The sequence below is a fragment of the Aotus nancymaae genome, unplaced genomic scaffold (assembly GCF_030222135.1).
Source record: "Aotus nancymaae isolate 86718 unplaced genomic scaffold, 86718_ANA_hifiasm-v0.15.2.pri h1tg000020l, whole genome shotgun sequence".
In the NCBI taxonomy this organism is placed as follows: Eukaryota; Metazoa; Chordata; class Mammalia; order Primates; family Aotidae; genus Aotus; species Aotus nancymaae.
The window spans coordinates 68,157,432-68,175,314 of record NW_026988432.1 but is presented as its reverse complement, the minus strand read 5'-3'; the positions used below and the strand labels follow the sequence as shown (position 1 = coordinate 68,175,314).

General features: G+C 41.0%; 1 protein-coding gene and 1 pseudogene across 1 annotated transcript in view; both read left to right on the top strand.

Moving 5' to 3' along the window:
- Positions 1 to 17,883, top strand: part of GNAL (G protein subunit alpha L) — a 183,573-nt gene that overhangs the window by 12,897 nt on the left and 152,793 nt on the right. The window lies entirely within an intron of this gene.
- The window catches only part of LOC135276090 (asparagine synthetase [glutamine-hydrolyzing]-like), a 29,653-nt pseudogene continuing 27,068 nt past the window's right edge, over positions 15,299 to 17,883 (top strand).

Here is a 17,883-nt window from a genome sequence, read left to right as displayed (position 1 = left end):
AGGAATTTTCATACTGTTTTCCATAGCAGCTATGCCATTTTACATTCTCACCAGCAGTGTACAAGGGTTTCAGTTTCTCATCTTTGCCAATACTTGCTAACTTTTGTCTTTTTGATAATGGCCATCGTAAAAGGTGTGAGGTAATATCTCATTACGGTTTTTATTTGCCATTTCCCTCATGATTAATAACATTGAGCTTTTCATATACCTGTTGGACATTTCTATGTCTTTTTTTTTTTTTCTGAGACAGAGTCTTTCTCTGTTGCCCAAGCTGGAGTGCAGTGGCGCGATCTTGGCTCATTGCAACCTTTGCCTCCTGAGTTCAGGCGATTCTCCTGCCCCAGCCTCCTGAGTGGCTGGAATTTCAGGCATCTGCCAGCATGCCTGGCTAAATTTTGTATTTTTAATAGAAACAGGGTTTCACTATGTTAGCCAGGCTGGTCTCAAACTCCTGACCTCAAGTGATCTGCCCACCTCGGCCTTTCAAAGTGCTGGGATTACAGTCTATGTCTTCTTTAAGAAAAGTCTATTCATGTCATTAGCCCATTTTTTAATCTGGATTTTTTTTTTGGTTTTTTCTTTTTTTTTTTTTTTTGCTATTGAGGTGTGGGAGTTCTTTATATATTTTAGAGATTATCCCCTTATCAGACATAAGCATGTCTCAGAGATATTACAGGTTCAGTTCCAAACCACCACAATAAAGTTAATACGGAAAGAAAGTGAGTCACATGAATTTTTTTGTTTCTCAGTGCGTATAAAAGTTAGGTTTATACTATACTGTATCTATTAAGTGTGCAATCGAATCATGTCTAAAAAAAATGCACACCTTAATTTAAAAATACTTTATTGCTAAAAATGCTGACGATCATCTGAGCCCTCAGTAAGTCCAGATCTCTTTGCTGGTGGAAAGTCTTGCCTTGATATTGGTGGCTGCTGACTGATCAGGGTGGTGGTTGCTGAAAGCAATTTCTTAGACTAAGACAACAATGAAGTTTATCACATCAGTTAACTCTTCCTTTCATGAAACATTTCTCTGTAGCATGTGATGCTTTTGATAGCATTCTACTCATAAGAGAACTTTCAGAATTGGGGTCAATCCTCTCAAACATGCTGCTTTATTGGCTAAGTTTGTAGAATATTCTAAGTCCTTTGTAACTGTTTCAACAATGTTCACAGCGTCTTCACCAGGATTAGATTTCATCTCAAGAAATCACTTTTTTTGCTCATAAGAAGCAACTCATCACCCATTAAAGTTTTATCATGATATTACAGCAATTTACTCATATCTTTGGACTCCACTTTTAATTCCAGTTCTCTTGTTATTTCTACCACATCTGCAGTCACTTCCTTTACTAAAGTCTTGAACCCCCTCAAAGCAATTCCTGAGGGTTGCAATCAACTTCTTCCAAATTCCTGTTAACGTTGCTATTTTGACCTTCTCCCAGGAATCATGGGTGCTCATAATGGCATCTAGAATTGTGCATCCTTGCCAGGTTTGTTGTTGTTGTTGTTGTTGTTGTTTTTTGAGACAGGGTCTCACTCTGTCAGGCTGGAGTGTGGTGGCATGATCATGCCTCACTGCAGCCTCAACCTCCCAGGCTCAAATGATTCTCCTGCCTCAGCTTCCCAAGTAACTGAGACTACAAGCGTGTGCCACCATGCTTGGCTAATCCAGAAGGCTTTCAATTTGCTTTGCTCAGGTCCATTAAAGCAATCACTGTCTCTGGCACCTATAGCTCTATGAAACATATTCCTGAAATAATAAGACTGCAAAGTAAAAATTACTGCTTGATCTGTGGGCTGAAGAATGGATGTGTTGTTAGCAGGCATAAAAACAACATTAATCTGCTTGTACATCTCCATCAGAGCTCTTGGGTGACCAGGTGCATTGTCGGTGAGCAGTAATAGTTTGAAAATAATCTTTTTTTCTGAGCAATAGGTCCCAACAGTGGGTTTAAAATAGTCAGTAAACTGTAATGTAAATAGATGTGCTGTCATCAGGCTCTGTTTTTCCCTTGATAGAGAACAAGCAGAGCAGATTTAGCCTAATTCTTGAGGGACCTAGGATTTTCAGATGGTAAATGAGCATTGATTTCAACTTAAAGTCACCAGCTGCGCTAGCACCTAACAGGAAGTTAGCTTTGGGTAGTATGCACATTTTAACAATATAAATCTTCTAATTCATGAATATGGGATTTTTGTTCATTTATTTGTGTCTTCTTTCATTTCTTATATCACTGTTTTGTATACAAGTTTTCAGTATAAAGGTCTTTCTCCTCCTTGGTTAATTCCTAAGTGTTTTGTTATTTTTGATGTTGTTATAAATGAGATTGTTTTTTATTTCATTTTCAGATAGTTCATTGTGTGTAAAACTGCAACTGATTTTTTTTTAAACGCTCTGACTCTCTCCCCCAGGCTAGGGTGCAGTGGCACAATCTTGGCTTACTACAACATCCGCCTCCTGGGTTCAAGCAATTCTCCTGCCTCAGCCTCCCAAGTAGCTGGGACTACAGTTGCACACCACACACACCCAGCTAATTCTTGTATTTTTAGTAGAGACAGGGTTTCACCATGTTGGCCAGGATGGGCTGCACCTCATGATGTGCCCACCTCAGCCTCCCAAAGTGCTGGGATTACAGGCATGAGCCACTATGCCCAGCCTGCAACTGATTTTATACATCAATTTTGTATCCTCTAACTTTGCTGAATTTATTTATTCTAATCATTTTTTGGTGACATTTTTAGATTTTTCTATGTATAAGATCATGCCATCTGCAAGCAGATAATTTTACTTCTTCTTTCGATTTGATGCCTTTTATTTCTTTTTCTTGCCTAAGTGCTTCAGCTAGGACTTCCTGTGGTATGCTGTAGAGAAGTGATGATAGTGGGCATCCTTGCCTTGTTCCTAATCCTAGAGGAAAAGCTTTTGCTTTTTCACCATTAAATATAATATTAGCTGTGGGCTTTTCACATATAGCCTTAACTATAGTCAAGTAAATTCCTTCTATACCTAGTTTATTGAGAGTGTTTAATCATGAAATGGTGTTGAATTTTGTTAAATGCTTTTTCTGTATCTATAGAGATGACTGTTATTTTTATCCTACTCTGTTAATGTGGTGTATTACATTAATTGATTTGCATATGTTGAATCATCCTTGCATTTCAGGGATAAATCCCACTTGATCATAGTGCTGTTGAATTCAGTTTGCAAATACTTTATCAAGGATTTTTGCATCTGTGGACATCAGGAATATTAGCCTATAGTTTCTTTTCTTGTGGTGTTTTAATCTGACTTTTGTATCAGCATACACTGGCTTCATAAAATGAGTTTGGAAGTGTTCCATTTATATTACTGATGACACAGTTTACATTTTTTTATGTCGTGTATTCTTTAACACATTTTTATATAGTTAGTGTTAATACTTTGTTTTTTAACTTTTAAGTTAAAATTAAAATTATTTACATACCAACATTGCAGTATTCTTTATTTGTCTACATATTTACCTTTACAAATGAGCTTTATACTTTCATATTCTTTCTTGTTTGCTGTTTAGTGTTCTTTCGTTTCAACTTAAAGAACTCTCCTTAGCATTTTTTGGATGTCATATATGGTGGTGATGAATACCCTCAACTTTTGTTTGGGAAAATTTTTCTCTCTCCTTCTTTTTTGGAGGATAGTTTTGCCAGGTGTAGTGTTCTTTGGTTGGCACTTTTTTCTTTTAGAACTTTGAACCTATTATCTCACTCCATTCTGACCTGAAAGATTTTTGCTAAGAAATCTGCCAGTAGTCTTATGAAGGCTCCCTTGTACATGACAAGTTGCTTTTCTCTTGCTGCTCTCAAAATTATTTGTCTTCAACTTTTGACAATTTGATTATAATGTGTCTCAGTATCAACTTCTTTGGCTTTGTCCTGTTTGTAATTCATGAGCTTCATGAATCTGGATGTCCATTTCCCTCTCCAGATTTGGGAAGTGTTGACCATTATTTCGTTTAATCAGCTTTCTTCCTTAGTTTTTTTCTTCACCTTCTAGGACTCTCAAAATGTATATATTGATGAGCTTAGTGGTATCCTATAACTTCTGTAGACTATCTTCAATTTTTCATTCTTTTGTTTTTCCTTTTTACTCTTCTGACTAGATAATTTCAAATGACCTATCTTGAGTTTGTTGATTCTTTCTCTACTAACCCAAGTCTGCTTTTGAGCCCCTGTAGTGACTTTTTTCAGTTCAGTTAGTAGTCTTCAGCTTTATACTTTCTGTTTAGTTCTCTTTTTAATAGTTTCTATTTCGTTGTTGACATTCTAATTTTATGCATAAAAAGTTTTCTGATTTCACTCAGTTGTCTGTGTTCTCTGGTAACTCACTGAGCTTCTTAAGATGATTATTTTGAATTCTTTGTCAGATCTCTGTTTATAGATCTCTGTTTCTTTAGGGTAGGTTACTGGTGATTTATTTTGTTCATTCAGTTGTGTCCTATTTCCCTTTTTTTCATGTTCCTTGTAGTTTTATGTTGGTATCTGTGCATTTGAAGAAACAGCCACCTCTCAGTCCTTATGGACTGGCTTCAGCAGAGAAAGATCTTCACCAATCAGCCTAGCTACAGATTCTGGGAAACTATCAAACTTTTTCTGTGGATGTGTCTTCCCTGGACTTGTGCATTTTAATTATAGGGATTTACTGGTTTCTTTTTTTAGGAGCCCATAATCTCTTGTTCCTTCCAGTGTCTCACTACTATACTATAGGCCAGGGTACCCCACTCCTCTCATTCCCTCTGTGGGGAGAAGTCTTGAGTTTTGCAGCTTTTCCCAATCAGGCAGAGCTATGCTGGCCACAGCAAACCCCTTTCCTTTGTTCTTAGCTGCCCTCAGGCATTTATACTATTCTTAGTCCCTCAGCACTCTGGGTGAGGCACACTATAAATTGGTCCCTTAGGCAACACATAAATTCAGAGTTGGATATATATACCACTTCTCGGGCAGAGAGTGGCCAGGGTGGTCTTTCTGGGCCCTGTGCTTGCCAGCTAGGGGGCAGGCTCAACAGGCATAAAATGGAGAGCTCTTTTTACCTCCTTTAATGCAGCTGTTTTGGTTTTTTACTTATCTGGAGTACTGTGTCTTCTTAACTGGATTCTAGACTTCTCATAAAGGTATATTGGCCCATATATTTTGTTAAATCAGTTTTTCAGAGAGGTAGTAAATGAGGGCTGGGAACTTTATTTTGCCATCTTGCTGACATTACTCCCAAAAATAAAATTTTATTATTATATAATTTAAACTAAAATAGTGACAAAAGAATGGTATGTGAACATTTGTAATGTTTTTCTGTAGAGTTACCATCCAGTTGGAAATCTCTGATTTTTCTACCTGGTCCATTTACTCCTTAATCCTCCCAGCAAGCACCAATTCTTAATTATTCAGTTCTCCCTCTAAAGAAGTGGAGGATGTGATTGGACCTGGTTAGGTCTCCCAGAGAAACATATCTACAAGGTGAACAGATTTTTTTCCTTGCTAATAGTAGCTGCCTTTCAGAGAGTACATTCCCTGTGTCATTCACTAAATAGTCTCTGTTTCCTTCATCGTACCTGAAACTCCCTGGTGGGCAGAGAATGAGAGAGGTGAGAAAAAGAGGGAGAGGGAAGGACCCCCGACAGGTCAAGGGGAATGACCAGTCTCTGATGTTCCCAGCCCATGAACACCATGGAACTCCATATGGGGCATTGTGCTGTTTGCAGAACACTGTGAAACACTGATGTATTTAATTTCTTCATGCTAACAACAATTTTGTCAGGAAAAAGTATGTCCACAAAACATGTGTGTACAACATGAAGTGACTTCTGTGAGCATAGGGAGAAAACAAATGAAGGCCACCCAAATGAGAACAAGCAGAAGCTATTTATTTAGAACTTGCCATAGCAAAGGAGTCAGTAACCATCACTTGTGTTCGGCAGACTCAAAGGCAGGCAGATGAGTGGGAAAGCTTTTTAGTGGAAAAGGAAAGGCTTCATATATGCCCTGATTGGAGACTGTTGGCGTGGGGAAGCTGTAGTCTGGTTAAGTGCAAAGGGGACATCCCATGCAATTGGTTAGCAGAGCATCTTTGGCTTTCCCCAGTTGGTCCTAAGTAGGAGCAAAAATTAAGCAAGCTGACAATTATTAGTCAAGTTGTGGCCATTTGGAGCCAACCGTTACAAAGTTTATTGTTTGTCTTCCTGGAGTGGTTCCTGTTGTACTGGATACTGTCAATAGTAGGTTGCCTTTCTAGGCCAGTTGCTGCAGGTTGTGGGTCAGACTATATATATTTTTATATAGAGTCTGGCCATTGCCTGTTTATACATTCAGTCCCTCAACACCTATCTAGAGAGAAAACAATCATTTAAAAATAAGCAGAAAGGCCAGACCGAGTGGCTCATGCCTATAATCCCAGCGCTTTTGGGAGGCCGAGGTGGGCAGATCACGAGGTCAGGAGTTCAAGACCAGTCTGGCCAACATAGTGAAGCACCATCTCTACTAAAAATACAAAAAATTAGCGGAGTGTAGTGATGTGAGCCTGTAATTCCAGCTACTCAGCAGGATGAGGCAGGAGAATTGCATGAACCCAGGAGGCAGAGGTTGCAGTGAGCCGAGATTGCACCATTGCACTCCAGCCCTGGGCGACAGTGCATGACTATGTCTCAAAAAAAAAAAAAAGAAAAAGAGAAGGCAGGAAACCTCTGCTATACAAGGAAAGAACAGGCCTCTAGAGCCAGGACCTGACTTGAATTCTGCCTCCTCTGGCAGGTCACTGAGCACCTCCGAGCTCCCTTTCCTGGAGCATTAAAATGAATATGAAAATCTCATCCAGAAAGATTGTTATGAAAATCCACAAGGTAAGACCCATGCACAGAGCAGGGTCTGGTGATTGGGGTCTCCTGCCCTCCTTTTCCCATCACTGCCAAGTTCACACTGAGGTCTAAAGGGCGAGGCCTAACATTTTCTCTTTCCTAGACTCATTTGCATTTTATCAGGGACAAGATCCAAGTTTGAAAAAAGGGAACAGCTTCATTGTGGGATTCTTAAGGGGCATCTCCAATGCCAGCAACTAAACAGCATCACAAAAGTCAGGGAAGCTTGGATTTTAGCTTCCCCACCCTTCCTATAAATGCTTCTCTTCCTGGGGACTGCCCACTAGGGACCCCTGCCGTATTCCATCAGTGAAACGTATGAACCAAAAAGTATTTGAGACGGATCTCAATCAGTTTAGAGATTCATTTTGCCAAGGTTGAGGACAGCCCAAGGAAAAGAGACACAAGTCACAGTAGGATTTGTGGACTATGCTTGTTCCAAAGAGAATTTTAAGAACTTTAAAGAGGAAAGAGCAGACAGGAGGGGAAGGAAGGAAGAAAAAAAGGGAGAGTAGGTGGTGAGGTGAGTGGTCACAGTCTTGTGAGGCTTTGCTGAGCGCTCACTGAATCCACACGTGAAAGGAGGGGTAAAGGGACATCAACTATGCATTTGTCTTATGCTCAGTAAATCTGCATTTTACATGAGGTAAAGCCAACATAGAGTAGAGGTCAAATATGCATTTCTCTCAGAGGGATGATTTCTAGTCTTTGTACCTGTGAAGATACACTGTTAGTTTATATCATCGGGGTGAAATGAAACAAAACTCTGTTTTAGGGTTTTAGGGCTCACAAAGAATTTCCTTGTGAACAGTTAGTGAGAGAGGCCACCTGGTGAGACAGGTGACCTTCTATCTGCTGTCTTTGTAGCCATCTGTTTAGGAACCAAAAAAGGCAGTTTTTGCGTGATTCAGTTCCCAAGCTTAACTTTCTCTTTGGCATAGTGTGTTTAGGGCCCCAAGATTTTATTTTCCTTTCACATTAAGGATAATTAATGCTGGGCATGGTGGTTCACACCAGCACTTTGGGAGGCCAAAGCAGGTGGATCACTTGAGCCCAGGATTTCAACACCAGCCTGGGCAACATGGTGAACCCCTGTGTCTACAAAAAAATACCAAAAAAAATTAACCAGGGATGGTGGCGTGCACCTGTAGTCCCAACTACACAGGAGGCTGAGGTGGGAGGATCACTTGAGCCCAGCAGGTCAAGGCTGCAGTGAGCCGTGATGGTACCACTGCACTCTGGCCTGAGCAACAGAGTGAGATCCTGTCTCAAAAAAAAAAAGAGAGAGAGAAAAGGAAAAAAAAAAGGTAACTTATGAACACAGGGCTTGCTGAGCGACTTGCAAGTTTCAATAAAGTGGTCAGGAAGGCTTTGTTGAGAAAGTGGACATTTTAGCCAGGGCCTGAAGGAAACAAAAGAGGTCATTCTTGGGATATAGAGAGCCAGGTTCAAATGCCCTGAGGTTTGTATGAACTGATGTGTTGAAGGAATAAGCCACAGGCCAGGGGTCAACCAAGTAGGAACATATAAGGCACTAAAAGGACCTTGGGTTTTACTATGGCTATTTGTAATAATCCAAACAGCCGGTAGAGGCTGGGAGCAGAGTGGTAGTAATGGGGTGACGAGAAATGCTCAGGTCATAGATAGATTTTGAAGGAAAATTAACAATTTGCTGATGAACATATAAAAAAAAGCTTAGCATCACTGATCATTAGAGAAATGCAAATCAAAACTACAGTGAGATACCATCTCACACCAATCAGAGTGGCTATTACTAAAAAAGCTATTATTAAAAAACAGATGCTGGTAAGGTTATAGAGAAAAAGGAACACTTATACACTGTTGGTGGGAGTGTAAATTAGTTCAACCATTGTGGAAAACAGTGTGGTCATTCCTCCAAGACCTAAAAACAGAACTACCATTTGACCCAGCAATCTCATTACTTGGGGATATACCCAAAGGAATATTAATCATCCTACCATAAAGATACATGCTCGAGAATGTTCATTGCAGCACTGTTCACAATAGCAAAGACATGGAATCAACCTAAATGCCTATCAGTGATAGACTGGATAAGAAAAATGTGATACATATACACCATGGAATATTATGCAGCCATAAAAAAGGGGAATGAGATCATGTCCTTTGCAGGAACATGGATGGAGCTGGAGTCCATCATCCTTAGCAAACTAACGTGGGAACAGAAAACTGAATACTGCATGTTCTCACTTGTAAGTGGGAGATAAATGATGAGAACACATGGACCCACAGAGGGGAACAATGCTCACTGGAACCTCTCAGAGGGTGGAGGTTGAGAGGAGGAGGACGATCAGGAAAAATAGCTAATGGGTACTAGGCTTAATACCTGGGTGATTAAATAATCTGTACAATAAAACCTCAAGACACAAGTTTACCTATATAATAAACCTGCACACATACCTCTGAACCTAAAATAAAAGTTTAGAAAAAAAAGAAATCAGTCTTAAGTAAACATGCTAAACAAGTCTACTAGAAATAGGTATATGGATTGCTTATATCTTCATATTACATGACAGTGTTAGCAGATAATCTAATTTACTACTAACAAATACAATCAATTATTAAATAAATAATGTTCCAGACAAAATACCTAACAGTTTAAAAAAATGTTACATTCTTTATCAGATTACCAAGGTAATACATGTTCACAGGGGAAAATTTGAAAATTAAGGATAAATAAGAAAAATAAAAAGACAAGAAGCTCATGTGATGTGATCATTTATGCTTACATTTTCTTACATTTTTAATGCAAATCATCCTCATCAGACATTTTTCAAGAATCTGAAAAATGACTGGCATTTATCTTTAAGGTTAGATATTGACATTTTATTTATGTTAATCAGAGACAATCAACCATAATATAAGTGTGCTGTATAATCAATAGGGCAGAGTCAGTAGGGTCAGGAATTTTATATTCTGTCTTCGTTTCAAAGTTTTGGTAATAGAATGTACCTTTTATTTTTCTAAATACACCTATAAGTTATTTAAATGGAATAATGTTTATGAAAGACCCCTCAACATCCTTTATAAAATCCTTCACACATTAAACTCTGATAGCCAAAAAATCAAAACTGTACATGAAAATGGATTTTCTCCTGCTCTATCTACTTTCAAATGTTTAAGATAACAAGCATCCTCTAGCTAAGGTTTCAGTCACTTTACCTCCAATGGATGTTTGTTCTCAGTGTTTCTCTAAACAGCATTAACAATTGCCCTAATAAACCAATTCTAAACGAGTGAACTGCACCGTACTAAGATGATCTGTGACTTGGTTTATTCCTCCTAGTAACTATATGTAGTGAAGAATAGTTAATGTGTTCTTCTCTGGCTTTTCATTATAGTTTGTCTTAACAATCTCAAAATGTCATGATGAATATTTTGCCAAGTAGTTTGCATTTTAAAGCCCTGACTTTAAAAGGCAAAATTAATACAACTGCCATGGAATAAATGGTGCACAAACTAATGAAAAGAAAATTTAAAAATTTGCTGATGATTTGGATGTAAATAGTAGAGGAGGTGAGGAGTCAAGGCTGATTGTAATTTGGTGGGGATGGATAGAGCTAACAACATATATTGAGGACCTCCTATATGTACTATATATTCTAAAAACCTTACAACTATTTAAAAACATTAGAACTATATAAATATTTGAAACTATTATATCTGACTTATATCATTACCAAAAAAAAAAGTGTATCCTCACAATTTAAATGAAGACATCAGTCACGTGATTGTTGAAGATTGAAGGAGTGGAGGTGTTTGATGTGGATTTTTTTTTGTTTGAAATTTATCTTCTTTACAAAGGACAAGGAAGACTGACAGCAGCAAATATGTATTGTAAAACAGGGTTACCAGAGTCATGTTATTATAAAAGGTACCTAGCATTGCTGTATTTCAGTCTGAGTTTAGGTAGATAAAATCCAAGGCCTCTGTTTCTTCCTTTGATGATACTGGCATTTTATTCAAACAGAGGGAAACCAAGACCACCAGGCAGCTGAACAGCTGAGTCTGCCTTAAAAAAAAAAAGTAGAAGAAGAAATCCGCGAAAATCTGGGTTCCTCTTATCTAAGTCAGGCGCTCTGTTGATATTAAACTGCCTGCACCCTGGATGTGTAGCTGGGTTGTAGCTTTTGGAGACAAATCTCGCACACCTACTATTCCTTGAAGCATTCGAGTGGCTGATGCCTCACCCTGGATGATGGAAGCAGGCTGCCACAGACAGTACAGAGCTGTGTTCACATCATACTGCAGCGGCAACATCAAGACATTCGCAGCAGCATGTGTGTGCAAGCAATAAAGTGCAAGAGAAAGATGGCCCTGGGAGGCTGTCGGACCACAACAGCATACCTACTTGCTGTTTTTTTCAAGTGTTCCACAACAGGGCTCCTCAACCCTTAATGTACATTTGAATCCCCAGGGATTTTGAAAAAATTGCAGATTCTGATTAAGTAGGTCTCAGATGGGGCCCACAATTCTCTTCTTCCAGCAAGCACCACATGAAGCTGATCAGGCTGGACTGTGAACTGCATTTTGAATAGCAAGGTGAGTCTAAACCAGGAGTTAACAGACTGTTTCTGTAGGATGAATAGTTTACGTTTTATTGACTAAGACGTAAAATCAAGGATATTATATAGATACTTACATATCAAGAGAGGAAACATTTCCACCAAATTTTTATTAATGAAATCTAAAACATAATATAAAATATAACAGAAATAATTGAGTATAATTTTTTATAAGATAGGTCTACTAATAAGAATGAAACTGTTTTTGGGGAGGGATAACATTTCACAAAATTAATGTTCAAAGTAAGTGCTCCTGTTATCAAAATCACATCAGATGTCATCTGTTAATGCTGACTTGTAGTGAAATGTTACGTGTTTTATATTTGCAAATGTCTTTTCACTCAGACAGATACTGCCAAATATGGATGTCAGTCCACAAGCTTGTGACTTTTAATGGAGCAGATTCATCATTTGGAAGACATCTATAAATTGTGTTTGATTCTTCTCTTGATATCTGCCTTCTGCCATTCCATAACATGTTGAAGTGGAAGCTCTTCAATTGCACAGTTAAATGGATGTCAAAATTTGGAAATTTCCTTTGCACTTGTGTGAAGTTGTGAAAAGCCTCCTGGAATTGTCATTTGAGCTTTGAAAATATTTCTGTGTGCAAATTTGTGTGGAAATGGAGATCTCACTTCCTATTTTACCTTTTGACGGCACAGGAAGTTTGCAAAGCACCTTGACATTGTTTAGGATTCAAGCAACATCAATGTCCCTAAGTGACTTTATTGCAGTATAAGATTTGCATATGGGTGCAATTCTGCCTTATAATTTTGGGTTGAATTACTTAAGAAACAGATCTTCAGCAAAAGACAATTTTCAAAGCAATTCAGTGTTCAATAATAGAGATTGTCAAAGGTTCTTCTCTTCCAGAAAAGTGTTCATTTTAGTTCTAAGTTCAAAAATTCACAATAAAACTTTACCACTGCTAAGCCACCATGCTACTGTAAGGTAAGTCAGGATACTCAGCTTCTGTTTTTTAACAAACATTAATGAAACTGACACTATTCACAGAAGTAAAGTTCACTCCTGATGCTAAGGGTTCCAAAGCTCATGGCAGACTCTGCAGAATACTTGCTAGTGAGTAATATAATAAATAACAATGGGATTTTAAAACCTTACATTTTCACAAGTTTGTAAATTTGTCCAACGAAGCCTTTTTCTGCTCCACATATATTTTTTACTATCAGTGGTAACTCATCTTAGTGGATTCCACTTCAAATTCACTGAATTAATGTTTTCTTAATGTCTTTGAAAATAATCTCACTGGCCAGATGCAGTGGCTCATGCCTGTAATTCCAGCACTTTGGGAGGCCAAGGTAGGCAGATCACCTGAGGTCAGGAGTTCAAAACCAGCCTGGCCAACATGGTGAAACCTTGTCTCTGTTAAAAATACAGAAGTTAGCCAGGCGTGGTGGCAGGCACCTGTAATCTCAGCTACTCTGGAGGCTGAGACAGGAGAATCACTTGAACCCAGGAGACAGGTTGCAGTGAGCGGAGATCATGCCATTGCACTCCAGCCTGGGCGACAAGAGTGAAACTCCATCTCAAAAAAAGAAAAAGAAAAAAGAAAAGAAAAGAAAGTCTCACCATAGCTGATCCACAAAGACAGTTCACAGAGGCTAAATTTTCAGCCCCCTTGAACTCAGCATTGACTCCTTGAATAAATAATAACTGAGCATCACTAGCCAAGGAAAGCCACTCAGAATCATTCACCTCAGTTTTAAATCGACAAAAAATGTTGTTCCCAGCATTCTCAACTCTTCAAACAACTGTTCTGACCAAAAGACTAACAGTTTATTTTCTCTGGACGCATTTCTTCAGCAGTTGCAATCAAACACAATTTAATTACCTTACCACCAGGAAATGATTTTTCCTGTTTGGCTAACAAATGAGCCACTCAGAAACTTACTTGTGTAAAGAAAATTCTGCTGTGATGAGACATTCCATTTTAAGTTTTCTGACCATTGCTTTCTGTGAGTTTGGATAGCATGGTGAGTAGTAGGTCTGCTAACAGTGACATGTATTATATATTCTTTTAGCAGAGATATAGCATCATTGCATAATACAACAGTGCTTTGCCATGTAATTTGCTAGCAAATAAAGCACCTTCACTGTGCCATAAAGATGGGAGGCTCTAAGTCCACTTGTTGTTTCTTGTTTTGACAGAGGAGGTATGTACTGATAATAAAAAATAAAATGTTGACCTGGTGCAGTGGCTCATGCCTGTAATACCAGCACTTTGGGAGGCCAAGATTGGCAGATAACCTGAGGTCAGGAGTTCGAGACCAGCCTAACCAACATGATGAAACCCTGTCTGTAACTAAAAATACAAAAATTAGCCAGGCGTGGTATCGCGTGCCTAGCGCGTGCCTGTAATCCCAGATACTCGGGAAGCCAGGGCAGGAGAATTGCTTGAACCCGGGAGGCAGAGTTGCAATGAGCCAAGATCGCACCATTGCACTCCACCCTGGGTGACAGAGCGAGACTCTGTCTTGACAAAAATAAAAATAAAAACTCAAATGTTGTAGTCTGTACGACAAGAAAACAGGCCAAGACCACAATACACAAATGGAAGAGTGTGACTGTGTTCCAATAAAACTTAATAAGCACTAACATTTGAATTTCATGTGGTTCTCACATGTCATAAAATCATCCTCTTTTGGGTTTTTTGCACCCATTTAAAAAATGAAAAAATCATTCTTAGCTCATACAAAAACAGGCAGCAAGACAGATTTAGCCCACAGGCCTTGGTTTACTAATCCCTGGTCTAGACCCTATAGACAACCCCAAGCATATGAGCAAGATATTTATTCTAAAAGGTCATATTATCAAGAAGAATAACTACCCTCATTTATTACTATGAAAGAGGCACACAGTGCTATTCAAATACTTATCAAATACATGCAGGAACCTCAGCAGGCCCTTCACACACAAGGTGGTGTCATCCAGGCATCCTGAAGTGCTTCAGCCCTTTGCATTAATATCCCAGAAAAGGAGGTGGAGCCCTGCAGGAAGCCCAGCCCCCTCCCATGATATCTGAGTGTTTTTGGAGGTCCCACGCCCCTTCTGTCTGCGGACCCTGGGAGTCACTGCCCCCTTTCCTGACACAGTCTGTCCCTCCTGGTGAGTGGCACAGCACAGGAGCAGACCTAATGGGAGTGTGGCACCTCTCCTCCACTCTGCTTAGACCCTTTTGTACTTAAAAAAAATTCCCTTCTCTTCTGAACGTGAAAGCAGGCTTGGCTTGGGATGAGAAGGAACTGCTCTTTAGAAGGAGGACCTACCCTCTTTGAGAGAGTGGAAAATAGATGAGAGCCTATTATAGTCATTTCCTCTTGCTGCTGTCTTGAATTACAGTGAACTTAGTGGCTTGAAACAACACAAATTTATTATCTTATCCGTCCTTAGGTTAGAAGCCTGTATTAGTCTGTTCCTGCATTGCTATAAAGAAATGCCTGAGACTGGGAAATTTATAAAGAAAAGAGGTTTAATTGGCTCGTAGTTCCACAAGCTGTACAGAAAGCTTAACGCTGGCACCTGCTCAGTTTCTCCGGGTGGAGTAGGGGGTGGCTCAGGAAACTTGCAGTCATGGCAGAAGGCTAAGGGGGAGCAGCCCCTCACATGGCCAGAGCAGGAGCAAGAGAGAGGATAGGGAGGTGCCGCACACTTCTAAACAGCCACATCTCACAAGAGCTCGCTATTACAACGCCAGCATTGAGGAAGGACGGTGTTAAACCATGAGAAACCACCTCCATGATCCAGTCACCTCCCACCAGGCCCCACCTCCAACACTGGGGATTCCACCTTGACATGAGATTTAGTGGGGACAGAAATCTAAACCATATCAAAGCCCTACAGGAGTCTCCCTATGCTGGGGTCAGGGGATCAGCAGGGCTGGTTTCTTTCTGGAGGCTCCAGAGAAGAATCATTTCCTTGCCCAGCACAGCTGCTGTAGACCACCTGCATTCCTTGGCTGGTGGCCCGTTCCTCACCTCCAACACCAGCAGCTTCTCATGCTGCCATCTCTCTGCTTCTGCCTCGTCCCTCTCCACTTCCACTTTTAAGGACCCTCATGATGGCATGAGTCCCACCAGAGTAATCCAGGCTCATTTCCCTTTCTCAAGGTCAGCCAGTTTGTTACCTAAATTCTCCTGTGCCAGGGAGCCTGACGTATTCACAGGCTCTGGGAGTAGAACGGGGACACCTTTGGGGCCCAGATCCTTCCAGCCACACCCATCCTCTGCCTGGGCATCCTACCCTGCTTCTGCCCACACTCCCTGCCCTTTCTCATTACAGAACTTAGAAAGCATCTCGTTTGCTAGTGTTTTCTCTTTGTTTCTTTTTGTCTCTTTTTGTTTGTCTTTTTTAATTTCAGGCCATGATTAGGAAAGGGTTTCAAGCATTGCTCTTCAAAATTCACTGTACATCAAACCACAGGAGGTCTCATGCAGATTTTGATTGTGTCTGAGCTACCCCAGGTTTTGATTCCTTAGGCCTGAGGTGGGGCCCTAGGAGTTGAATTTCTAGCAAGCTCCCAGGTAACGCGGATCCTCCCATTTCAGACACTTTGAGCAGCACGCTGTGGATGCCAGCCTGCTGCTGTGTTGAGAGGTGGTTTGACCACACTTTGATGGCAGCACTGTGAGTGTGTTGGGCATGTGACATTATCAATCTTGGCCTCCCAGCATCTGAACCTGGCTATATTTACATCCCCTGGCATGTAAGCTTTTACAAGCTCTTCCTCTTATGAGGCACAGCCCTCCCCGCAACTGGAGAAGCTGAAAAAGCCAGACAGGCCTTTCCCAGCCCCTGTGGCAGCTGAGGCTCAGCTGGGAGCAGACACTCGAGGTGGACTCAACAGCGCCACCCCAGAAACCAGCGCACCAAGAAGCAGGGGCTGCTGGACCCTTACCAGCCACATTCTGTGTCCAGGGAAAGCAGTGGCAGCAGTTCTGGCCACTGGTCCAGGGTCTGTACTGTGATGTCCTGGGCTGCTGTGTGTGCATCCAAGGCAGGGGCAACGGCTCACTTCCCTGGCTTGGTTCTGCTGTGTCACAGTGGACATTTCACCTAGCTACATAGACTCCAAGCTCTGGTTCGCAAGCACTCTATCGCTTTGGAGTTTTGTTTGTTTGTTTTCTGTTTCATTTGTAACTAATAGAGTTTATTTTTTAGAGCAATTTTAGATTATGGAAAAGTTGAGCAGAAAGTTCTCATTTACCTCCTTCCACAGGGTCCCCTATTAACATCTTGCATTAGTGTGACACATTTGTTACAATCAGTGAACCTGCATTGACACATCGTAATCACCCACAGTCCACAGTTTACATTTAGGGTCCACTCTTGGTGGTGTACATTCTGTGGGTTTGGGCAAATGTATAAGGCCATGTATCCACACTATAGTATCACACAGAATAGTTTCACTGCCCTAAAAATCCTCTGTGCTTCACCTATTTACCCCTCCCTCCCCCACACTGCCCCACCAGCCCCTGGAGCCACTGATCTTTTCACTGTCTCCATGGTCCTGCTCTTTACAGAGTGTCACATCCTAGGAATCACGGTGTGCCGGCTTTTCAGGCTGGCTTCTTTCCCTGAGCAATGCTTGTTAGTATAATTTGTATTCACTTCCTAGGACTGCCCTGATAGAGCACCACAGGCTGCATGGCTTATACAACAGAGGTGGACTTTCTCATAGTTCTGCCTGCTGAAAGGATGTCCCTTCCCCACTGCCCTTCAGCGATGTCCCAGAAAGAGGTTGCAGTGCCACAGCTGTCCTCTTCCAGGGTGTATTGTGCAGAACCATCCACACATAGAACCTGAGTCTTCTTTTCCTCTTTCCACTGATCGTAGTGAACTTCCAATGAGCCTGTAGGTACAGGGCGGGGACCGAAGGTGTGATAGCAGGAGTGGGGACCACAGGAATCTGAGCCACTTCTGCATATAACTTGCTTGTGCCTTCAGGGCCTGCTCAGGCCCAGTCATGACTGCGCACTTCCATTTGATGATGGAGTGCTGCTGTGCGTGCCTGATGTTACAGCGTCAACCCCCAGCACAGGTACTGTGTAACTCGGTGGCCTGTAGTCAAGCATTCAGCATCTACCAAGGCCCAGGAGCAGGCCAGGAGTTGTTTCTTAAAAGGGGAGTTGTTATCCTTTGCGAATGGTAGTGCCTTGCTCCAAATTCCTAGAGACCCGTGCTGCAATTTGCTTGTAGGGGGCTGCCAAAGGCTCCAAACAGCATCTCCATCTGCCTCTGACACCTCGAGCACCGTGGGATCTGCTGGGTCCTATGTCCCGAGGGGCAGAGCAGCTTGCACAGCAGCCTGGACCTGTTGTAGAGCCTTCTCTTGTTCTGGGCACCACTCAAAACTAGCAGCTTTTTGGATCACTAAATAA